Consider the following 26609-nt stretch of genomic DNA (forward strand, 5'->3'; position numbering starts at 1 on the left):
TTTCAAATCCAAACAGAAAAGCTAATTACCCTGACAACTGCAGCTATTAAACATACTGTCTCAGCATATGTACCATGGCTATACACACCACAAAACCAAAATACGAGTCCTAATTAACAATGTCCATCCAGTACTCCATACTTTGGGTGTAATGGTTAGTGCACCACTATCATGGCTCCTAAAGGCTGTGAGAAAGCAGACAATGGAAATATTTGCATACTGTGTCACTGCAAAATGAGCTGTGAATCACAGCACAGAAAAATTAAAAGTCAATTTAGGATCAGGAGCTCTGACTCAGGAACCCTGAGCTGGTTCCTGCTCAGCACATTCAGTGCCTCTGCAGTCTGCTTTCAAGAAGCTCCTTACATGTCATACTGCTCATGCAGAAAGTTTTAGCTGAGCTTGCAGCTGATCAAGCTAATAAATTTCCCCAGAACTCAAGCATCAAAAGTTTTAAAAAACACACATCCCAACAACAACAAAAAAACCTTAATAAAAACCAAACTAAAACCAGTCACACAAACAAGCTCGAGGTTAACAAAGCAGAAACTGTTGTTGATCTAGTGAGTCCTGATGGTCCCAAGCTGATCCATATGTTCAGATATCCACAACGTGTTTCCAGAGCTCCTGGATCCAAGAACTGCACTGGACCTAGATCTGCACCCTTCACGCTTGGCAGGCTTTAACTGCTCGGACTCCATGCCAAAACAGCAGATCCTACTTGGTCTGGGAGCACCAGAGTTGCATTTGCTTGGCAGTGAGCCCAAGTTAATAAACCCTGCTGGATCTTGAGAGTCTGCAAGGACCCAGCTAGAGCATGTTTCTGTCTGCCCCAAGTAATCTTCAATGAGTGAGTTTTGACTGCACAAGTGGAGCTGACCACCAGCTCAACTCCTTCTGTATTGAGTAGCTCCATGAAGAGAAAAAGGGGAGCAACCAGCATCTCTTTCCAGGAATTACTGTTTGAAGGTTGGCAAGTTTGATTTCCCTAGACTGCTTATTCTTTAACATGCTCAATTATAGAAACCTGCCAAACAATATGCTAAAGACAGAAACACTGCAGATTTGGACAGAGATCTCATTGCTGCATAGTGGTACCAGAAGACACAAAGATTCCACTAATGCAGTATTTAAGCTAAAAAAGCAGAGCGAAGACCTAAAAAGCAGCACAACCCAACCCTGTCATTGCTACTTCAGCAATTGAGCCATATGAACTCTAACTGAATGGTAATTCAGTCAGGAGCCAGAGGATTAGAAGAGTCATAACAACACGGTAACAAACCCAAGGTTTATACTGATTTCAGAAAAATCCCTACTGCACTGAGTTCTCTCAGCAGTGTTGCTAAAACTCAGAAGAGCAAAGAGATAAGGTATGTGTTAGAGACAGAAATGCAGGGTGTGGATGGTGGCAGCCAGCCTCAGACCAGAGCATGGTGGAGAACACCTCAGCAAGCCATCACTGCCCTGGTGCCCTGAGCAGCCTTGGCTCAAGGCACAGGCAGGTCAGGATGGAGGCAGATCTGTCCGCAGTATGGAGGAGAGGCAGCTCCCCAGCAATACACCCACTCTTAGGAGGGAAATTCCCCACATTTCATTTCCACTTCTAAAAGGTGAGCAGAGCTCTGCCACATGCAAACAATGCTAGGCTCAGTTTGGCTTTTACACGGACAAGTGTAATTACAACAGCAGTATGTACTCAAAGGCATTAAAAAAACCAGAACAAAAATTCCCCAAGCTCCATGTCATACATGCTGGGAAATGCCAATTTTATACCTGTAGGACACTGATTCACCTGCAGCAGCATGTAAAATTGAAGCCAAGCATATGGACCACTAGACTGTTCTCAGAAGAACTACCCAGTACATCAAGGAGCTGTACTTAAAAAGCAGATGATGATCAATACAGCACTACAGAACACAAGCACACTGAGCTAAGAGAACAACTTGCTACAGGAACACAAAAAGCTATTGCACTAGGATTAGCATCACCTTTTGTTTAGAGAAGTATAGGTACACTTTAAAACCAAATAGTCAAATCAATCCTACCAATGACTACTTCATTAAAAAAAAAAAAAATTAAGCAATAGGGAGGTATTAAAACAGGCATATTTTTTTGCCAGGTGTAAACTAAGCTACAAAGGAGTAGCACTACATAATGAGAAGGTGCATTGTATCTGACAGTACTTAAGCATTGCTTATATTAAATGCTAGTTAGAACAAACCTGCATTTATGAAACCAAGGAATACAAAGCTCAACATTTTCTGTACTTCATGCCCCCACAGAATATGATTAATATATGTGGTAATAGTCAGGTGTGGTTTCAGTGTTTATTTTGAAAATGTGTTTTACACCCACTTGAAATAAATAATTTTTAACCTCTGTAATAGTTTCAGCTTTTCAAGTTTGGCAAAGACAGAGCCTTTTCCTGTGTTTTGAATGGGAGTGAAGTGAACAGAGCTGGCTTGCTTACTAGCAGTAACTTCAATGGACCCTTGTCCTACCAAAACAGTCCATCTTTGTGCATTAGTAACACCATTTGATGGAAGTGTAGCTTTAGAGGCAGCCTGTCAGGCTACCTGCTACCATGGACCCAGAACATGCTACAGAACAAGAAAAGAAAAACAAAATAAAACAATGTCTCACGATGTTGGTACAAATAACTAGTTTTATTATTTTCCTTAATTTTCTTTTTGCTTTGAACAGCCTCATCTCTCCAATATCAGCTTCTCACAATGTCAAATCTCCAATTTTTATTAATACCACTGTGTATTAAGAACTTCAGAATCCTCAGTATACACAACAGCATAGTGTATTTTCACAGCATGAGAAATGACTCCTATGTCTAAAAGCAGCTGAGCTGCAGCAGTGTTAAATGTCAGGCAGCATCCAGCTCTCATGCTCAGCTGTACTTCACTTCTGCAAAGCATCTCAGGAGGAGCTACTCTGCTTACAATTCATAAGGAGAAAGCAGGCTCTGGCTCCTTTCATCCTACAGAAAGGTAACATTTAAATTATCAGGAGAGCAGTATGTACTTCCCCCTGCCAATTCCTGACATTTTATTTTAAAAGTGCTTTTTTTTGGCAGGGGGTAGAGGGGAAAAAGGACAGGAAGGAACAGAGACAAGACACACACACACACAGGCTCTACACTGATTTACTTACTGCCCAAGAAAGCAGTGATACCACCAACAGAAAACAGAAACAGATGGCGTGGTACTTTAAGTCAGAAAATTATTTCCACACACTGAGCCTTCTTTTAAAGAAAATCTTTGTTAACTATACAGAAAGCAAAGTCCAAACTGGACCAGAGAAGCACTGATTTATAACTGTCATTTGGCCTGCCCCAAGCTGGATGTAATGTAACATTTGCAGGCTGTACTTAGGCTGCTATATTATGGTGATATTCCTTATAGAAGGGGCCATTCTACTTTATAACAGATATCTACAAACAAGCATTTTCTAACTGCAACTTTACTCTTAGTTCAGAGATGCACATGCTTAATTGCTCTTACTTCTTAACGCTGAAAGTGAGCATGGCCATGTCAAATATACACTTCTGTAGAGAAATTTAATTTCCACCAGGGCACCACAGTATCCCCTGTAAATTACCAAGGAAGTTATGCACTGAAAAAAAATATTCTGGAAATGCACAGGTGCAAGAGAAGGGACAGTCTCATTCAGGGGACTTTCATACTCTACACAGGAAAGAAACAATTGGATTAAAATTCCCTTTACTTGTAAGTAAAATCCTGTTCCTTTCTAGTTCAGTGGAAACATTTCTTTCATTTTCACTGGTAAGTTACCAAGCAGTGAAGAATAACTTTTCTTGTAAATTTGGAAAGTCTATAATTTTGAATATATCTTCTTTAAAAAAACAGTAATAATTTGTGGAAAATACTTGAAGGACACACCACGGTTCAGAACTCCATAGTGGTAGGTGCCAACCAAATGAAATCCAAGTGGACATGATTCAAGAAGTGCCAACCAAAGACAGCACAAACTTTTTCTAGGCATTTTGCACTTGCCTTTAAGGCATTTATGTGTTTTGAGTATCAACTTCATCAGTCTAGATCCTTAATTTATGTGCCAGTGATATCCTGGCATTCTCCATCAAAATTCTTAAAAAAAAAAAAATACTGTGAAACAGATTCTCTTTTTCAGTTCATTCATACTCCCTCCTTGCTGTTAAATGGTACAAATCCTCAGTGCTGCTGTAAGACAAGCAAGAACAAACAGCTAGAACTTAGGGTAATTAGATTAGGAGCTACTTAAGTTGCATTACTACCCAAGAGTGAAAACATCCTCTGTTTTGCATGTACCACCTCACCCACACAACATTTTCATACAACTTTTTGCCTGTTGTTCATTACTTCACAAACCATACTCCATGGGGTGTTTCACTTGTACTCCCTCGAATTCATTGCTCCACAGACTTGCAATAAATTACTTTCTGAATGCCTGTCTCATTCAGATGCTCCACCATCTTCTCTGACAACTACCATCTGTAAGATCACTCAAGAGACATCACTTCTCAGCAAGGAAGGGCTTCACTAACCTCTATCAGGGCATTTATCACTGACCTCAAAAGGATCCAGGTGTTCAAAATGAACATCTGAGTTGTCATTATTATAATCTCAATGCCATTTATTATCAATGAAAGTTGAACCAGTCTCTTCTATTGTGACACCAGCCCACACAGACCAACCCTGAAAAGGTTCATGAGGAGGTTCCCTTTCACATGTCCTCTGGGTAGGGTCTTTGCTCCTTCACAAGTACCACACATGCAGATGAAGCCACAACAATGACGTGGCAGTTCGCGCTCCACGTGACATTCAGAGAGAGTCACTAAGGTACAAACATTGGAGGCTTGAGCAGACATCAACTCTTATAGTTTTGACAACAATTTGTTGTCAGTGAATTTTGTATTAATTACCACACCTTCAACACTAAAAAAGACAAAAATAGAAGCAAAGTGTCATGGCCTTTGAAGTACTCGCTAGTCCCTCATCCTTCAGGAGAAAGTTACTCAAAAGCAAGAGGCTGTGAGGGAATTTAAGTGTACGTAACTGCAATCCAACCACCACCCGCACATCAAAGGTTTGACCTTTCTGCTCCAAAAGCAAATCTTCTGAATGCTGTACAAAGCATGTTTAAACACAGCATCAACTTAAATTCTCAAAGGTCATCTAATTTTTACAACTTCAGCCAGAGGCTGAGACTCCAGCTTCATTCATAACTCTGAGGACCACTGTCAGGAGCACACTTACACACATCCATGTCCCCAGGAGCACTGTGGAATGGTGCAGCTACACACCAGCGAGGGTCACAGCCAGCACCACCTGTGTGGGAAGAGACCAGAGTGGCTTTAGCCCCAGAAACAACCCAAAACCTTAACTGGCAAAACTGGCCTTGGCTGCCTGGAGCAAAACCCCACACCATTTTGTTTCCTGTTCAAACTTCTTTTTCTCTCTATAGTCACATCTATGACTCTCCTAAAAAAACTACGAGGATAAACTAGAAAGATATTCTTCAGAAAGCACCTAAACTCAAACCAAACCTTTTTCTTAAAGGCCTCTTAATTTGCTGTCTCATCGGATGATATGAAATTCTACTCATTTTCTCTTTTCTTCCACAGAACTAGGTGTTACCTGCTCATATGGATCAGATATCAAAAGAAACATTCAGGGTCCCGATCAGACAGGGATAGGATTTATAGAAAATTACTTGTAGAAAAACAAATAAATACTGAAATTCTCCTTTGCAAGATGTGAACAATTATCAACATGGAGAGCTCTCCCTTTTGCCTTTTCATGTCCTGTTACTTCACTGAATTAATTAAAAAAGGAAACAATTTTATCCCAGTAATGCATTTAGAAAAACTGACCGGGATTAAATCATGCCTCTGCCTGCTACTACTCATCAAACCTAATATGTCACCAGCAAGCATGGACGTTATGTGCTTTCTGCTCTGGTGTTCTGGCATCCACAGTGAGCTGAAACCCAGAGCAGAGGTAAAGCTTAGTCCCATGCGTGGACAAAACCAGGGCTGGTACACCTGGACGGCTGCCCACCGAGCTGGGTCACTCTCTGGCATAGAGGCATGCCAGTCAGACCGAGACACTGACTAGCAGAATGCTTTATGCTGCACTCTCCAGCACTCCCAGAGATTATGAAAGCTTTCATCTCTCCTCCCCACATGTGTGTGGGGGCAGAGGGAAGGGGAAATCCCAGTGGAGGAAGTTAACCTGGGAAGAAGAATGGCAGAAACTGCAAACCCTGGAGCTCTCTCAGCATTCATTAAGGGGAAAAAGGAAAAGTACAAACACTCTCATTTTGTCCAGGCGTGCATACTAGCAAAGTCTGCTTATGCTAATTTTTCTATTCCTTATAAAACACATTCACTTTTACTAAAAGATCCAAAGATGCTCACTAAAGAAGAGCTTTGAGGACAGCAGGACAAGCCAGACACCTGCCCTTTCTCAGACACCAGCTGGAAAATAGAGGCAGTTGCTCCTGCCCAGCAGTGAGACCAAAAGACTCCATTAAAACTGAGCAGGTGCAGGAAGGGATTTCAGAAAAGAAGCAAGGGCCAGGAGACCATCCACATACCATGATACATTTGAATAACCTGGTCATCTCAAGAGCAAGCCCTGCTCAAAGGGTCTCAGTAGCACCACAAATACAAATAGCAAAGAAGCAAGACCTTCTTTGTAATAGTAATGGTTTGTTAAGCTTTCAGCATGGGTATAAAAACATCACAGCCAAGTAACACAGAACCAGAACAAGCCAACTCTCAGCTGATTCTTGTAAAATAACATAAAAAGCTATCAGTCACCTCTTTACTTAACAGTCTTAAATTCAGAGGAGGACAGCCTGTTTTCCGATAGCCAGCATAAGGCTTGCAGAAAATGTCATCTGTGTTTGAATTTGGTATCAGCCAAATTTAACCCAGGTCTATCCAGCTCATCTGAGTTCTCTGTTAATGCACACACTGCAAGAGCCCATGCTGGCACCATGGGAAGGTGAGAACAGGCTGAACACGATGAGATACAGACACAGCAGCAGCCACTGACCATGCAGGGTGGGAGCCTTCCCCCTGCCATTGGGCAGCAACCCTCGCTTTCAGCATGCCTGACCTCCCAAAAGCATGAAAGTCATGATCTGTTCACTGTAATTCACTTAAATACTTACCTCAGAAAACAAATTAGAAAGAAAACAGAAAACCCTAACTCCCCAAAAATCAAAATCCAATTCTCCCAATTAAGGAGATTAAACCAAAGTGTGCTCAGTTACTTGAACAGGTAATTTTCATGTGTGTGACACTCTCCCACAGGAACAATGCTTAAAAAGGTACATAGCTGTTTCCTTGTCTTGCTTACAACAGGAAATCATCTACAGTCAAACTCCAGCCTCCACCAGGTTCAGGCTGGATTAACCCAGGTTCAGACTTATTCCAATGGAATAATACTGTTAACTATTAACAATAATTAGTATCACAAGCAAAACCTTTCCCACACTTTTCTTAGAAATGGATGAAAATTTAGCATCTGTAACATGATCAGAAGGCTGGAATATCTGTCTGATAAAGACAGGATGAGGAAGTTGCTCAGGATGGAGAAAAGAAGGCTCCAAGGAGACCTTAGGGCAGCTTACCAGTACCTAAAAAGGGCATACAAGAGAGGTGGAGAGACTTTTTGCAACTGCATGAAGTTACAGGACAAGGGGTAATGGGCTTAAAACAGAAAGAAGGTAGGTTTAGACTAGATGTTAGGAGGAAATTCTTTACTGAGAGCGCAGGGATTCACTGGCACAGGCTGTCCAGAGAAGTTGTTGATGCTCTGTCCCGGGAAGTGTTCAAGGCCAGGTTGGATCGGGTCCTGCGCAAACTGGTTTAGTGGGAGGCATCCCTGCCCACAGCAGGGGGATTGGAACTGGATGATCTTTAATGTCCCTTCCAACCCAAGTTGTTCTAGAATAAGCTGTTTTAGAACAGTGAAAACACACGGTCCCAATCTTCACTGAGAAAGACCACTTTGGTCTTCAGGTGCAGTCAAGAAAAATCCATAAACAGTGAAAATTTATCCTACAATGATTTATGTTGAAAAAGACAAGATCAAGAGTTCATTCTTCTACTGTTCTGCTATGTAGTACTCAGGTTCCCCCCCAGACATGAAATCTGGAATAGACTCCTAAGCTCCCATTTTGCCAGGCAGCATTTTATTTATTCCAAACAAAATAGGGCCCAAATCACTGTATATTTGCACAACCTATTCACTAATCTGTATTACTGAACCTCTAAACACAGATAAGCCCAATCGATATAATCAGCAATAGCTAATGAACCCTTGGTTTCTCCAACAAGAGCTGCTTGTTTCACTGTTGTACGTACAGAAACACTGCACGGTGCTGCATAATCTTCCAACAGAATGTGGTACCTAGCATAAAATAAAGAAAAGCTCTCATAATCAAGGATAAAGGGTAGGAGAAGAGAAGTATGCTCTTGCTTATCTCACTCCTACATCCAGGAAGATGGCTACAAAACCTAATAGAGTTGGCATGGATGTAGTTGAATACTTAAAAATAGCAAGACCTTTCAGCATAAATGTCTCAACTATTCTCTTCACCAACCTGATTGTCTACATTCCTCAGCCCATAAAAAAAAGGACAGGTATTTTATAGCTGTTCCTAAACTGTCCTGTTTTCCTTCAGAAAGAAACCTACAACTAGTTTCCATGCCTTTGCTAGGTTTGAGGTTGTGAGATTTCCTGTGCACGTGTTAATAATCAGTATTTTCATTCTTGACTATCAGACATGAAATCAAATTGTGTCCTCTTTACTTTATAAATTGAATAAAGAAACAGCAGAGCTGCATATGTACAAGCAAAAGCAGAAGCAAATCTGAGAAGTATTTTCTAACTGGCAGGTCATTGTCAGGAGTAATGGTAGACATTTCTTAGATTTAAGGTATAACTTATGAGGTTAAAAGACTACTACGTAACTTTTACATGGCTTAAGTGATGGATATGCATGCTGTCCCATTTTCAGAAATAAACCTGGGAAATGCTAATGCAGAACAAACTTTCAAGCTTCTCCCCACATGTCATCATTTGGACAAACCTTAGATTTTGTGCTATAGCTCCAGTTTCACATTACCTTATTGAGTCATTTCTCACAGTGCATTGTAAATTGATACCACATTTCAATCCACATTTAATGTAATGACAAATATAGCCACAACAGGGAGCAAACATACAAGATAAACAAGCACAAACAGTACAGCTTTCTCCAGGGAGCTGAGGCAAAAGCTTAAACAGTGTCTCTGATCCATACTTGGAGAAGCAGAACTGAAGTCAAGTGTCACCCCAGCTGGAAGCAAATTACCCATCACCAAAGAGTTAAACTGCTACCTAAGATATCTCAACAGAAACCCACAGCACAGAAGAAAAGAAACCTCTTATGAAAGCTGAAAGGACAATTCTGGCCCACAACTGATCTAATCCTGTAGAGAGCTGCACTCATCTAATGCACAGTAATTTCTAAGCAACATATTAAACAGCCAGTCTATCAGAGTTAATTCTTCTGATGATCAGACACTAGCTGAAATTCTGGGGTTGTTACAGTGTCAGGTCAGTCTACCCAAGAATCTGCCGGAACAGGGTCCCCAGAGAAGCTGGAACTTCACCTTGATTAAGGAACTGATTGTGCATTGATTGCTGCAGACTTTGTTTGTCAAAAGCACCTAGAATCTTTCCATCCTGAAGTCATTAGAAACAGCAAAACAAGGAGGAAAACAGACAATGCAGGTGTTGTATACTTAGAAAATCAAACTGTAACTGTGTTAATAACAGTATATTCTACTTACCACTTTCTGCTAAAGCAGAGAAAATATGAAGCAAGTTAATTTAAATTCCTAAAGGCAGTTCTATCAGCTAGATGGACTAGACTATTAGAACACTCATTTTCACATCAGGTTTACAACAAGAGAAGAATTCTTGGAATTACAACTTCCAATTTTTTACAAATTCTCTTTAAAAAGATAAAACAAACCCACTACTAGTCATCTCATCCACTATTTATATATGTAAATCTATGTTTAACAGAAAAGTAAAATATAACATAACCCTTACTACAAACCTTTTACTACTTCAAAACATTGCTATGGATTTGACAAAGCTGTTACAAGGCAGCAACAGTCTACTTTTGTGATGAAGCAAAAATGAACAAAGGTAGAATAAGTCAAGTGCCCCATGTTAGACTCCTGGCTAAAATCACAGTGTTAACAGGCAGGAAGATATTTGATTTGTGCAAAAGTACCATTGTGATCAGATAGGCTATGGAAATACTTGCATGTAGGAGAACAAAAAAGCCCCAACAAACACACCACATGGTCAAATAAGGCTTCCTTTCCCTGCCTCAGGTCTTTAATCACTGAGAATAACAGCAGTCCCAGACAGTGCATGAATATGGGAAGATGGGATTAACAGTTGTCATCACTGCATTCAGATCCTGCAAACATCCTTTTTGGCTGGTTAGAGAGACTGGCCAGGGATAGAAAGGAAAAAGAGGACTTCTACCTACACAGGCTTATTTTCTGGATGGCATGCCAGGCTTACCCTGTTTTACCAGAGTTTAATCCAGTGTCTCCAGTTAAGTGATGAAATACCCATACAGACTTGAAAGGTTTGGGCTGCAGGCACAGCCAGACCTCTCACATACCAGCTGTTTTCAGAATTCCTCCCCTGGTCTCAGACCCCTTCAGCCATTCCATCAGGTCACAGTCAGCCAAGACTGACATTATCTCAGACTGCACCCGGACTAATGGCTAAAATTTTATGGAAGAAGTCAATGTATCTTTCCCTTCTTCCTCTCTCCTTTAGGGCAATTGCAAGGCTGCAAGGAGAGAATTTTCAGTTAGCTAACACAGGAGGCTGAAGCGTTTTCTAATTAGCTTTCCAGTTGACGAGGCAGCTGCATTAATCCCCCCTGTGACACATGACCAGTAGTGCACAATCCAAGAGAAAAGTGGGAAGCACACAGACAAGGAGAGACTCTTCCCGAGATATCCGTCTGCCAGTTCTGTCATGTCAATCTACACCTTCAGATCAAGTACCAGGCAAATCTTGTGTTAACTGGGTTTACCTTTAGGTAGTATAAGCCCAAAATATGCTCAGCAACTCCTGTCAGTAAAAAAAACTTAATGGCAACAACAGCACCTGGGTTGGAGGGCTGCACTTGATCACTGCCTCCATACTAGTTTAAGCAGAAGTGTTTTCTGCACAGGTGCCAGAATTTCTGTTCTTCAGAAAGCAGCCTGTATTTTGGCATGGCTAGGTGATTTTTAGGTTCACGAGTACTAAAGTGTATTTTCCCATTTTGTACAAGTACTTAAAATGCTCAGCAGCATGCACAGAAATCCTTCACTGAGCTTCAGGTGGTCTTCACGCTTTCCACTTCTATTGGCACAGTTCCTACTCTCCTCTTAGCTGACTCCCTGAAGGGTACAAGAGTCTTATCAGTAAAGTTAGAGCAAGAGGAATAGTTATGAAGTAGGTTTAAGACGAAGAAATGCATTACTTGTAATGAAACAACTAAGTTAATAGGTAACCTCAGCAACTTTGGACCAAGAAGCAAGAAGGAACTGTACCAACAACTGTCACACATGCTACAAAACATTGTGAAGCAGCTGACCATACTATGACCAGGACACCTCATTACCTTGACCATAGACTGCAAAGAGTTTTTACTAACTATGTTTCATTGTTCTACTGCAAGAGTAAAGGTATTACCTCTGGAGACTCCAAGTTAAAAATGGTTATGGTAGGAGAAACTGCTTACAATCAGAAGAAAATCACTACTTTTCATTTCTGTAGGTACTGCCTACCTCTTTACAAACAAAAATAAGTCAAACTTGTCTCATCATCATCTTCTGCAATAAACAAAAAAAACCCCCAAAAACAGAATAATAAAGGATTATTGACTACATAGGTTTGAATAATGATGAACAGGTTGTTTGATACCTGGATACTTCACTTCTGCCATCATTAAATTTTTGCAAGGCTCCAGAAACTGGTCTGTCACTCTGAATAATTATGGAAACATTTTTGCAGTACCAGTAGCTACCACAGTTTTCAAACCACCACCAGTAACGACTGCAGCCTGGGACCAGGAGGTGGGCAGGTAAAGTAAGGTGAAGAAGCTATCAAGTCAACTATATCCATCTCCACTTCTGAAGCCACTGACTCTAGTAGTACTTGAATTCAATACCAGTTGAGGAAATTCTAGTTCCATTAATTATTTCCAAAGAATGCAGAAAGTCCTCAGTGGGAGAGAGGCTACCAAATAGAACTGAAGCAGCACACGAGTAGAAAGGAATTGTTACAAAGCACAGCAACAGAGAACACAAGAGGGTTTGTGCAACAGGATACACATTCCTTCAACTCCACATTTTGCCAGACCAAAGAGAAAGGATCAAGAGATTTTGTGACAAAGAGACAAGAAGATAAATAGAATAATTGTTAGGAAGGAGGAGAAAGCTTTTCAGAATTATCTGATTTAGCTTTTCATTGATATCTTCATTGAAATGGAAGCACCCCTCATAATAGCAAACACTGACCTGTCTAGCCCAATATGGCCTCTCTTGAAATACTAATTTTGTTTCAGATTTTTAATGGGATAAGAACTATTGTTTCTTAGAAAAATAACCCAGCAGTTCTTCCAGATCTGCACACTGCAATAATTTCCTATGGTTAAGTAATCATTGACCATCATTTGCCACCAATACAAGCTTCTATAGAGGCCTGGGTAGCTGCAGTGATTCACCTCAGAAAGGGGAAGAAGCCACAGCTGTGCTAACTTGTTTGGAGAGAAGATGAAGACAAAAACAGAAAATCCAGGAAAAAAAAAGAAGAGGCACCCATAACAGCATTTCCTAGGAAGTCCCTGCCTTTCCCTTAAGTTGCATCTTTTCTCTCCTGCACCTTTTCCCTGGAAAACAATATCCTCTTGCCTGACATACATGGGGAAAAATGTCTACTCTTCAAAATTCTCTGAATCTACCTAATTTTCCTGACTTTAATTATACACATCCAGGCTGGCTCACCTCTGAACTGTTCCAGTTGCTCTACACTTTCATCCAGTGATGGCTCTGCACTTGTTAAGTTTCTTTTTAACCTGAAGCAAACAGACGGAGCAGCCCCAAAGTACACTGACTTTCTGTGCAAAAGGCAGGAATATTTGTATTTGTGACTTTTGTGGCTTTGAGAGAATGCCCAAAAAGCCAGGTAAGTGTTACATACTTTTCACAATGCTCCCTGCAAAAAGGAAAACAGGTGGCATCTTGCTGCAGAACTGAGTTCTGAGTTGTAATCACATTTCTCTCTAAGAATCAAAACATTGCTGCCTGAAAACAAATATGGCTGTGTTAATTTCCTAATAAATTCCTCTGCCATTTTGGAATTTCTGTTAATGTGTCCTTACTCTTGCCTCTCCCCCACCACTCCAGTACACCAAACCAGAAGAATCACAAAAACTGAGAATTTCTGGCACAGTAGGACCAGTTTGACGGTTACCTAAAAAGGACTTTCCCCAACCACTAGAATTTCTAGTACTTATTAAAACATGTCTCAGAACTTTCCTTGGGGGCAAGAGATCAAGTTCAGTGACTTACCCACTCCTGTATTCACAACTGGATAGGGAGAGATGGCAGAAGCATCCCTCCAGTGCTAGTCCCTGGCACTCTCTCATATGTTCACACTGTATGTTCACAGTGTGCCTCTGCAGCTCCACAATTTCCCGAAAACACAGAGGCTTAGTAAAAGTAACTTAGTAAAAGAGGCTTAAGTACAAAGTAACCCAAGACACTAACATTAAGATGGCAGATCTGAAATTCACTGCGTTAACTGAATACAACCCACTCTTTCTTCCCTATGTATTCTCTCATATACACACTCTATGTATTCCCTGCATAAACTGAAGGTGACATAGTTGAAACAGCTGAAAGACCAGATAAAAGACCAATTTTTTTTGGTCAAACTTCATTTTGAGAACACACTAATTAACCCAAACAGCAAGAAAGAAAAAGTAATTAAATACATCTGTTAGAATTTATATTAAAATATCAGTGGTATGGTGAAGCACTGAAAGAGGTTGCTCAGAGAAGCTGTGGATGCCCCATCCCAGGAAGTGTTCAAGGTCAGACTGGATGGAGCCCTAGGCAACCTGATCCAGGGGGTGGTATCCCTGCCTATGGCAAGAACTAGATTAAGGTCTCTCCCAACCCAAACCATTCTATGATTCTGTAAAAACAGAACCTTTTAAAACTGCATCACTCAGGTAGAAGTGGCAAATATGAAAAAGCCAAAGGATGTTTATAGTTAAAACCACATGTTATTCACTGTAAAGCAATAGTAAGGCATTATCAAGAGAAAGTTGAATAACATTTTATTAAATAATTTATATTTAATGAAATATCTTTTATTAAAGGTGAAAGTAATAATTAGCTGTATTGTTATGCACAGAGTAACCTAATTATACAGCCATTTTAAATAATGAGGTCTTCGGAGTTTACTTTCAACCTCTACAGAATTACCTGTCTAGTAAAATATTTTAATGTAAGTATAGTAAGACTCATAGAAGATTGAAGAAAAGACTCACATATAGTTCAAGAGGAATAGAAAAGTGACTGAGTCTTTCAACTGATCAATGATTCCCCCAAATGATCACTTTTATCTCAGGTTCTCATATGCAGAATAATTATGCAAGTTTTGCACAATGAACAACTTAATACATAGGAGAAAGTCTGACAAAACTATATAAATCAAGAAAGCAATTAACATTATTAAAATTAGAAAAATATATGAAATCCCATACCAGTGCTAATTTCCATGTACTTGCACATTTTGTGTCTCCAAAGTACATATGGCTATGCATAAAAGTGCAAATTACAGTTCCATTTGATTTCTCATTTGAAAAACTGTAATCAGTAAGGAAGAAGGCTAACAAGTCTACACAGAAAGAATGATAAAACACATCATGAAAGCATTTTCTAATGTGCCCTTTCAGCAATTTCCACACACCAAACCACTAAAGAAAGTTAATAATTTCTCATGATAGAATATGAATGTCTTGCAAGTAAGAATGTCTTTTTCCTAACACCAGCTTGATTTACCTCAAAGCACAGCTCCTAGTGATTTTGAGTGCCAAAGGTGAGTCCACAAGCTGAGTCACTGCAGTAAGTGGCCATCTGTGAGAAGTCCCCAGGGACTTGGCTAGGATAACTCTGGAGGGCTCTAATAGTACCAGGAAGGAAAGAAACAACCACACAGCTCTTCTGTCTTTACTATTAAATTATTCTCTCTCATCTCGTGGCTCCTAGACTCATGAAAGTTGTAACAATCCTCTACTCCTCCAAAACATTTCTAAGGGAGAATATCAGCTTCTACACACTTTTGTCAGCAAGGTGGACATCAATCCATTATATACAGAGGAAAAAAGGTAACTCTTGAACAAACGGAACAACTACTGGCAGTAGCAGGCAGTTACCTTATGCTGATCAGCTTCCAGGGAGATATGTGCTCCCTGGATATGGGTAGGAGAGATCTCATACCAGGCAAAACAACTGGAGGGAGCAAGCAGAGCCCTGCAGCCTCAGCTGCAGCTCCTGCCTCTCCTCTGCCCTGCTGCCTCTGTTCCCCACATCTCTTCTGGTCTCTCTGCGCCAGGATTCCCCACACATCACACTGGTCTTACTCCTCAACAAGCCAGACAGTCAGCCTTCATCCTGCGCATCAGAAGTCTTACTCGATGTCCATTGGAATGCAGACTGCCTTCAGGGACCATGCTGTGGCACAGCATCCAGAAACAAGGTGCCCTGTCCCATTCAACTTAAACCACCACAAGATACTACCAGGGTCTAAAACTGCCAGCGTGGACAAAAAGTGCATCTAGTACAAGTCCCACAGGACTGGGACACCTCAATGCTGTAAGAATTAGTGAGTTAAGCCACCTACTGAAAAAATAATGCAGATAATACATGATAAAAAACTGCAGTTAAGTATTTCATTCTCTGTGTACAGCATTTGTAAACATGAAGACAGCCATCCTGCAAACTGAGTTCCTCACTCAGTCACTGAAACATTATGATTTTTAGTGAAATAGCCTAAATATGATTTGTTGAGGTAGGGAGTTTTGTGTGTGTTTTTCTCTCTCTCTTTTTTTTTAAACCACAGAAGCAACCAAATAAGTGGGTTTCTCCAAGGTTTACTCTTGGAGTTCTTCAAACTAACTGTTCACTGGATTTTCCCCATAGATTTAAGTGGGATGGAACATTTCCATCTGGAAGAAACCACAAAAATCTACAAGTCTGGGTTAGGACTCTTCAATTCTAACAGCAGACAATACATTGCACCTGTGATGCAAAAAAGGGGGATACTTTTAGTAAACTAAAAATACACTTGCTGAATTTACTTGCTGAAGGGACTTGGCATGATTTTCCTCCTTAGCTATGACAGCAGACAAATATCTTAGGATGGAAGATGTGGGATTCACATCCTACATGAGACAAACTGCATCCACGCAGTACTGACTACCACACAACACAAGCACTTTTAAGAGACCCTTGGACAGTAAGACCCATTAAAACCATAAATTCAAGTGCAATACAGCAAAGAAAACCTGGCCAACCTGCAGAAACTGTTCGAGATCTGACCAGAAAAGTGGAACAAAAAGCAACAAAAGGAAGTCCACAACTAGACTAAGATTTTTACTTAGCCCCTGCTAAACATGGGAGCATTGCAATTCTGCCTGTATTCCAGGAACTTCATAATTAACTGAGGTGTGCAAATTCAGAGAGCAGTGAGGAACTAGTAGCAAGAATCCAAACACAGAAATCCAAAAGGGAACATGAAAGGAGAAAGGAAGCTATGCAACATATGTGTATTTCTACTTTCATTATATGATCTGTAATTTAATTTCAGTATGAGGGTTTAATTATCGTCATATCCATACTGTTACAGTTATCAGTGTAACTTGATAGAGTATTTTTATAGGTTCAAGGAAATTTCAACAATTAGGTACCACTTCCTCAAATTTACAGTTTTTGTGCAAAAAAAAATGTTTAGAATTTTACAAGTTTGCAACTATTGTGTCACATGAAACAATACCAAAAATCACCATGCTATCCCCAAGGAGTTGAGGCAAAACTGGTTTTTAAAGTAGTTTGAACTGGAGGCATGTACAAGTAGGCATGATTCCAAGGATTTTTCACTGTGGTCACTATAGGACGACTATGACTGATCAGGCCTCCTAATTCTGTGTTTTTCCAGTTTAGAAAAAAAACCAAAATCTGTGAGCAATTTCTTGTTTGCTTGGGTTTGAATCATGCAATATTAGCACAATTAATTTATCTGCTGTACAATCCAAGACATGATATGTGTAGTTAATTTCTCTAAAGCCTAAATCCCCCCAAAATAATTTCTAAAATGTGAATAAGTGGTGAAAGCAACTGTGCGCTAAAGAAACACTAAATTTCTTAATGCCATGTGATGTGCTCTGTAAGATGGGTAGTGAGAGCTTCTCTGTTATAAAAAAAGCCCTTTTTTTCCCCAGCCTCATTAGTCCAGCCCTACCTGCCCAGCTGTATTAGTCACTTCCTGCACAAGCCTTAGAACACCTACATGGCATCAAAACACTTCTTATTCCATCCAACACGATATACAGGTTTAACTGAAACATTAAAGTTGCAATTGGAACAAACCTGTCCCCTGTGCCATCACACACAGGAACTCTACTGCTTCCAAACAATTAGATCTTTTTCCCAATGCCCTCCCACCCCCAACCACATTCTGTTCAAAGAGAAAGAGAGGAGGAGGAAAAAAAGGAAGGGAAAGCAGATAAATGAAGTCTTAATCTCATGGTTATTCCATTCTCTTCTCTTTACTTATAGAACTTGACAGGTAAGAAAAGGGAGAACAAAAATCTATCTCTTGTGCTACTTCAAAGGAGATGGGAGAGTATCTTCCAAAACATTTTGTAAAAAAACAGCGCAACAGTAAGATAACTATTACATACTTTTACACTTCCAAATTTCACAACCATTTCCCTTTGCAACCAAAACTATATAGAATTTAGTATAATAGAAGCACAAGGCTATTGAGCTCTATTTTCAAAACCAGTGTGCTGAAATCACTGTTGAGTAAGAGCAACATAGGCTAGCCCAGAACTTCTGCAAGCCACAAGCAACAATACTTCCCATGACCATTCACTGCTTTGAACTTACTTCAGTCCCCTCTCTAGTGGCATACAGCGCAGCAAGAACAGAGAAGCCAGCTGTGTATGATGTGTCATGAAGGTTCAGTCTTGGCTTAAGTGCCTTGGCTCAACTCAACAGAGTGACACCAGCAGCACAAAGCATGGACAGCTCTCAGAGAAATCTACTACTTGCCCTAAAACAATTCATCAGACAAAAGGATATGACATCTGACTACAAAGATCCTCCTGCAAGGAAGTCTCTCTCCTGGTCTATTCAACATTACCAGGAAGAAAAACAAGACAAACACTTTAAGATAACAGAAATAAGGGAAGTTCACAACTGAGTAATTTTCACTTGAATGCCACTGATGAACAATCTATAATGTGACTAAGTTTGTCTCCAGTTGTATAAACCTTTTCAGAGTGCTTCTATAAACACTGTATGCAAAAGGATCACCATGAAAAGGAAATAACATTTCAAAAAGTTCCTGACAGTGGAAAGGAAACTTACCCAGGAAAGGGAAGAAGAAAGAGAGCAAAAGTTGGAAGTTGCTGAGAACAGAGGTTACTCTCCAGGTTCTTTACAGCACTCACTAGATAAGGATATATCCTTTGAAGAAGTTCAACTTCCTGCTATAAATAAAGGTTTTATAACCCACTCAAAATAAGTATCAGCCAGCCATTACTTAATTTCATCTGTCTTATTCCTTGGACAGTAGCATTACAATTTTCAAGTGTTTCGATAGACCATTACACAAGATATACTATTGTCTCATATATTCCAAATATAGTTCTCCACAGTCCTTCCACTATGGCTTACATGAAGAAATCCACTAAAACCATACAACTCTCAGAAATATTTTCAGTGCCTGTTGGTGTCAGCATATATCAGTTTTCATGTTTGTGCAAGGTTTGTTTAAACCCAGAAGCAGGCTTGTTGCGATCCAATTGGTGCCTGATATTGATTTCAGAGCCAAAACTTGCATCTATCAGTGCTTCCATTAAATTTGGCTTTGCAGACAGACTCCACTGGTGAACTCAGAAACACAAAGTGATATAACCCTACAGGGGACCCATTCAGTCTGGTATAAACCTAACTTAACAAGAACTGAATTAAAAAAAAAAAAAAATTCACACTGCACAGTTTTCAAAGGTGCAAACATACACAGAACATAAAAAATATAAGGCATGAGTTCATGGCTAGTGAGCCTCTATCTCCATGTAAGATTTGTTGATTTTCCCAGTGGATTTAGCTTCTACATAAAGCAGCTATAAAGAGCACAACAGCTTCAACAAGTTCATCTAGACAGTTCACAGATGTATTTCATGAGGAGTACAGAAACTCAATGTTTATTGCATCTCAGCAGCAAAGACCTCCCTATGTACACCAGGCCAGGCACAGAGCCAGGATGGATTTCACCATAATCCCCAACAAACCACCTTGCAACCACCCTGAGCTTCCAAAGGACTACTTGGCAGCCAAGATAAGTACTCTAAGAATGCTAAAATCCTTCCACAAAACTTGTCAGATATTCGTATTAAAAACTAGAAAAAAAAAAAGAAAAAAACAACTTAGAATGCAATATCAGGAGAGAAATCTAGAATGATGATGCTGCAGCCTGTCAACTGAAACATACAGCTAAACTACATACTAACAGAAAGACAAGGATATTCAACAACCAGCTACTTCCTTCCAGTAATTTACAGCAAATTTGCCCAGGTGGTAACAGCTAGTTTCTCCAAAAAAGAATTTTTTTCAAAACAAACCCCCACACCCAAACCACATGATATCAGAGATTGTTTTTCAATGTTACATAGCTCTTCCACCTTAACCATCTGTTCTGTTCATTGTTTTAATGTAAAAGCAATCAGTGGAAAATAAAACAATCACTGGTCTTTGCTAAATGTTCTCTCTCATAAGTTTCTTTATGTAACAGCCTGCATGAATTCCCTTGGAGAGTTATTTCACAAAGGCATCCTCTATAGCCTAGGTCAACTCGGGTAACAGCAATGCAGTCTCTCCTCTGCCAGCAGAGGGAAGGAATCGCTTGGAAATTGCTCTGATTCAGCCACATCCGTCTAACCAGAAACTGTCTCAAAAATTCAGTTTTGAAATTTATTTGAGAGCTGTTTCTCCTAAAAGCAGTGTGAGACGCTTGACTTTACTTTCCATACAGACAAAACAATGACAGATACAGAGCACTGTTTGAAGCATGCTGCTTGCAGGTACACATTGGGCATTAAGAAGTATTTAACTGTTTTCAATGGTCAAGAAAAAAGTAACACTAGACAATAAAACTCTTCTATTGTTTCCTCATTGGACTCCAGCTTCTCAATAGAGTGCACTGAGAAGTACAGGCAGCCTTACCATCCAGCTGGGCCAAATTCAGCACACAGTGGTGTCACACAGAAAGCCTTCTTTTGAGGGTGTTGAAGGTGCTGGCTTTGAGAACTGCACTGATACTGCACCTTTCTTCCCAATTTCAGAGACTGGAAAGGCTCTCCTGGATTGATCCCTCCCTCTGATAGAGGCTCATACTGGTTTCTAGCCTAATTTAATTCATTGCGATTTTTAGAATTTGTGTTATGCCAAAAATTCTTTACAAGTGCCTGCCCAAATTACTCCCCTTGCATTTAGACTGAACAGTCATTTCTTCTGCCAGTTATCCTTACACTCAAGTAAGCAGTTCTGCATCTGTGCAACAGCTTTTTTCTCCTTGCAGTCCTTCTTGGTTCCAGACATTTTTCTTAAACCCAATTTTGCATGGCCTGGTTGGGAGGGGTGGGGAGGAACTACAGGGACGGCTTCTGTGAGAAGCTGCCAGAAGCTTCCTCCATGTCCAGCAGAGCCAATCCCTGGTGGCTCCAAAGACAGATGTGCCACTGGCCAAGGCTGGGACAATCAGAAATTATGGTAACGCCTCTGGGATAACAGATTTAACAAGAGAAAAAATAAAGGTGTTGCGCAGATGTAACTGTGGCCAGAGAAGAGCCAGGGTAAGAATCTGTGAGAGGAACAGCCCTGCAAACACCAATGTCAGTGGAGAAGGAGGGGCAGGAGGTGCTCCAGGCACCAGAGCTGGGATTTCTCTGCAGCCCATGGTGCAGCCCGTGTCGGTGTAGCTGTGCCCCTGCAGCCCGTGGAGTTTCATGGGGATGCACGGATCCACCTGCAGCCCGTTGAAGAGACCCCTGGTGGAGCAGGTGGATGCCTGAGAGGAGGCTGTGACCCTGTGGGAGACCCGTGGAGAGATGGGCCCATCCTTGGATGCAGCATCCGTGGAGGACTGCATCCCGTGGAAGAGTGAGCCATGCCGCAGCAGTCTGAGGAGGACTGGTGCCAGTGAGATGAACTCACACTGGTGAAGTTGGTGGAGAACTGTCTCCTGTGGGAGGGACCCCACTGCACCAGGGGAAGGACTCCTCTCCCTGAGCCACAAGGAGAAACTCGTGATGCAATGAACTGACCATAACTCCCACTCCCTGTCTCCCAGCGCCCTGGGGTAGGAGGTGCAACTGAGAAAGAGGGAGGGAAGAAGATGTTTTTAAGGGTTTATTTTACTTCTCATTATCCTGCCCTAATTTTCTTAGCAATACATTCAATTAACATCTCTAATTTGATTCTGTTTTGCTCATGATGGTATTTGATCTCTCTCCATCCTCATCTCAACCCATGAACCCCTCGTTGTATTTTCTCTCTCCTGTCCAGCTGCAGAGGGGTCAGAGAGACAAGCTTTGGTGGGTGTCTGGCATCTGGCCAGCATCAACTGACTACACCCGAGATTCCAAATAAAGCCTTACCAGAGACACGTTCCTCATTGCTCTCCTCTGTACTAGAGCCTCAAATTGCATTCAGGTTTTTAGTGGTTTCATCATTATCAGCTACTTGTGTCATTTGTCATCATTCATCCATACTGGCTGTCTCCTACTAACATTCCAACAGTTGGATGAGCTCGTACTTGAAAAATAATCAAAAACTTCTTCCTTGCTCCTCCTTTTCACCATAAGGATAGATAAAATTCTCCTACATGGTAACTCGATAGAGAAGCAAAATGATAAGCTAATGTCACAAAACTTATCATCTGGTGCCAGTTCATTACTGAGGCAATGAAAAGGGACCCTCTCCCACTCTCCTCTCCCCAAACACCTCCAAGCTTCTCACTGAAATACATGCTTCTAGCCTGTGAAACCTATAGTTACAGCCCAATGCACATGTTACAACTTTTCTTAAAATCTAGATTAATTTTAAAAACAGGCTTAAAATTTTTATGGGTCAAAAGCAGTACCCATCTACAGAAATATAAGAAGTCAATTAGAGTGGAAAAGAACAGGCTGAATAGTCATTATTTTGGTTGTCTTCTTGAACAGAAATTTTTGGTTTTACACTTGTACCAAGAGAGTGTGTGACCAAGCTCAAAGGAACCCTCACTACCAAAATCGAATTATTCATACATGAATTCATATTCAGTTTTTCCACGGCAGTGCTGCACCTTGTTCTATTGTACGTTTTTAAATGTTATATTCAATACCAATGTGTATTGTGTCTTTGAAGAAAAAACCCTTAAACAAAATACAAAAAAGCCCTAACACCCCCATCTCCACTCAGCCAAAATCCCCAACAAAATAACGCAAAACCCACACAATAAAACCCCAAAATTATTCTATAATTTTAATTTTGCATCTTTTCACTTGTTATTCAAACAGATAAGGAGCAGCAAGAAACTCCCTTTGAGAGGTCTGGGGTGCAGAAAAAAAAATTCTCTCAAGCAAGTAAGGATCATGCTTGGTGTTGCCTGACTGCAGTAAACTAAAGCTGTTGAAACACCCAACATGAAAAGAGAGGCTCCTCATCCACAGCAATATTCACACAAAAAACTTCACTTGTAAGACTATCTTAGGAATAATCTGTTCTATGTTACAAAATACATGAGGATGCTTTAGCATTCAGCTAGTTGAAAGCTCATATTTAATGATGTCACAGGTGGCAGAGACAAGATCAGTGAGTGCTGGCCTGGGCTTGACTGGGCACCTCAGTGCTGTGAGCAGCTGGGAGTAACTCCCTGGACCCTGCCTGTCCAAGAGCTGTGGGTGCAGATGCACCTTCAGGTGCTGGATAAGCTGTGACTTCCGTCTGGATTGTGAAAGAGGAAATGATGCAGCAAAAGGAACAAATTGCAGTTTTGATTTCATTGAGCTCCAATGAAAACCTCCATCTGTCACTTTCGTGAACACGTCATTTTCAAATGTTTTTGTCTGACAGGCTGCCACAGTTGCCAAAATAAACAGCTCTGCTTAGCCCTTTATTCAGTACCACCTTGTGGTGAAATAAACATTTGCATATTGTGCATAACACAATTAGAAACTGGGCAAGAATAAAAGAAGCAAAAAATTATTTTGAAAGGTTACTTTTTAAACCAGATCTTTTTTTCTGATGATGGATCAAATGATGCACAAATAGCAGGGGAAAAGCTACAGACTGGGGTGAGCAGCACTGCTAGTTAAAATCACTGTATACCATCAGCTTTAGACAAGCCTGCTTTTCTTGACATGGAGAGAAAATTAGAATGAGATCCAGAATTCCTTTTAGATCCTTAATTTACCAGAAGTGATAGCCTGGCCTTGTCTGACTACCTGTCATGGCTTGGGTGAGGTTCTCATGAAGCATTCCACTCTGGGAAAATTCAGGCAGGATTTGATGAGTTACTTTCACTGAAAGAACAACAAATCGAGCCTTGACATGAAATAGCTACTTTGCTGAGACAAAAGCACTCAGCAATGTCCATCAGTAACAGCTGCAACTCACTGCAAGGAAGATTCACATCTTACTGACTGGGAACATGTAAGTAATTTAAAACAAAGTTAGAAGTCCAAATAAGGTCTGAAAAAATGGACATCTTTACAAGTTTGAAAATTACTCTTAAGTGTTACTGAGAAATACAACAAAAACAAGGCTGAATTTATTTTCCATTTCACAAATGAGTGAAAATTTCTGAGTTTGCTAGATTTCTACTGCCCTTATGTAAGGCAAATGGGGATCACCAGATCTGTGAATACTTTGAGATATCCAGATTTTACAGATTTTAATACCGTATTTCACTTTGGTCTCTTTGAGGTCTAGGGGGACCTGTATATGTCAATATGCATAAGTGTCTAACAGCAACAACACTTAGACTGAATTCCAGTGTTTCACAACTCATTTTCTGCCTTAACCTCCAGCTGGATAAGTTCATCACAATAAAACATACTATTATCACCATAATTCTGCCTGGAGCCCTAGCATGTACATTTTGTGGTTGGCATGCAACAGTAGGCATTTAAATACTATGGGTCATGTTTGTTCTTTTGCAGATCCATCCATTCCAGAAAACTGTGAAGTTGCACATTCTTTTCCATTTTTAAGCTGCATGCTAACGCCGTAAAGTTAACTAAACAGAGTTTTCAAGCTGTTGCACAACTGAGCTGCACATGCATGTGAAAAAGCACGGAGCAATTTATATGCTTGATCCTGTACGGCTTCTAAGCAGACAAATTCTACCTGGCATTGCACAGGTGCACTGGAATGGAAAGGCATATGGTGTCCTCTCTCCAGTGCACATTCTCACAGTGAGCAACATTAAAATAGGTGAACAGTTAGGAAGTCCTTCCCCACCATTTCTTTGCCCCCACAGAGCAGCAACAGTACCGACAATAGTGAAAGACTTCTTTTTGCTTCTGCAGGGAAGTGGCACCGCTCACAGGCACTCTGTAATCTTGCCACATATGAGATGCTTCACCTACCTATTCCACCCACCCTGCCGCCAGTGGGGTATAAAAGTCTTCCAGCAGCTCAGTAAAACACTAACCCATTATTTTCCTGGAAGTTCTATACTTTAAACTGTGTTTAGAATCCTTACTGGTTTTTTTTTTTCTTTTTTGAGGCTACATTTATTTCCTGCCTGTCTCCATCCAACAGGAAACCAGAAAAAGAGGTAGTCCCATTTCACTTTCTGGCCACCATTTACCAGAACAATTGGCCAGTGTTCAGCTGCAGCTTTAAATAGAGGCCAAGATCCACCCTACATGGAGGCCACCAGGGTTCACAATTCGTTTTAGTTTTATAAAAGCTTACCCTGAGCAAGTCCACCTTCTGGAGCAAACCAATTCCTACATGATCATCGTGCCCTTCCCATCCTAGCAATCTTCTCTCTTTTCTTCCTTCCTTGTATTGTGTGAGCAACCCCCCCAGAGCCACGTCACAGCTGAAACAGTTTGGATAGGACTTCCCTTTCCTACAAGCAAAACGGACAGAATCATTCAGATGCCTACCCTTCACCCTCAAGCTGATACACCACCATTACTGTGAGATCAGGAAGCCAAACCAAGTAAACTAATGAGGTACCTCCCTTTGCTGCCATTTGTGTCATGTAAGTGGTAGAAAACAATATACAATGGCATCAGGATGACTAAGTTTGAGAAAATGAGACTTTGCCCCTTCTATTTTCCAGTACAAAATCTTATGTAGTTTGTGCTGTACTGAATAAAGACATCACTGGGGAAAATGAGTGCTCTACAGTCTCCCACCAAGCTCATAAGGAAATGGAAGTATGATAGACTTAGGCTGTGCACTTTCTGGATTAGAATTCCATGAAAGGATAAAGAAATTTTTCTCACAGTTAAGTAAACAAGAGCAACAGCACATCCCAACAAGGCCATCCAAAAATATGCATCAATCTCAAAATGAAGCAATGAGGTAGCATCTGAGGTAAATGTGGACTTAAATGTGGAATCTAAGCCATTTCAGCTTTAATTCCAAATCTGGCCTAAACTAGCGTTAAACTTCTGACCTTCTGCACTGAAATCCATAATTTTTTCTTCTCTCTGAGTAAAGTCTTGAATTTTTTCACCCTAATTTTTAACTTCCAAGTAAAATTCATTTCTTTGCCTTACCAAAAATTTTTCAAGTACTTAAAAATGGCCACAAAAATTAAATAGCCTCTTCACCATTAGGCAAATTTGTCACTTTTTCTAGTACAGAAAAAGAAATAAATATTTGGATAATAAAATCCCATAGAGAAGGACTTTTTTACTTCTAATTAATCAAGAAAGTACTTTAAAAGAAGAGCAAGAGAAAGGTAAGCACAAGCAGATAAAGCATACAGAAGGACAGAAAAACCTGGGTGGGTAAGTAATGCCCTTCTTCAGGGGGAAGCCTCCAGTATGAATTCTTTCAAAGAAATTACATCCCTTACAACTCTTAATCATTTTGATAATGTACTGACATCCTGGCCATTTAAAATACATAATTTCCTCGAGCCTGGCTGGTTTAGACAGCAGGAAGCAAGATATTTGTACAAGAAGAAAAGAGGAATGAAGGGCCAAGAGGC

The 26609-nt window shown here is 40.5% G+C and overlaps 1 protein-coding gene across 2 annotated transcripts in view; it reads right to left on the bottom strand.

Moving 5' to 3' along the window:
* RNF217 (ring finger protein 217) overlaps window positions 1-26609 on the bottom strand; it is a 65510-nt gene that overhangs the window by 31862 nt on the left and 7039 nt on the right. The gene's annotated exons all lie outside the window — the stretch shown is intronic.

The sequence above is a fragment of the Lichenostomus cassidix genome, chromosome 3 (genome assembly GCF_008360975.1).
Source record: "Lichenostomus cassidix isolate B80296 chromosome 3, HeHo_3.0, whole genome shotgun sequence".
In the NCBI taxonomy this organism is placed as follows: domain Eukaryota; kingdom Metazoa; phylum Chordata; class Aves; order Passeriformes; family Meliphagidae; genus Lichenostomus; species Lichenostomus cassidix.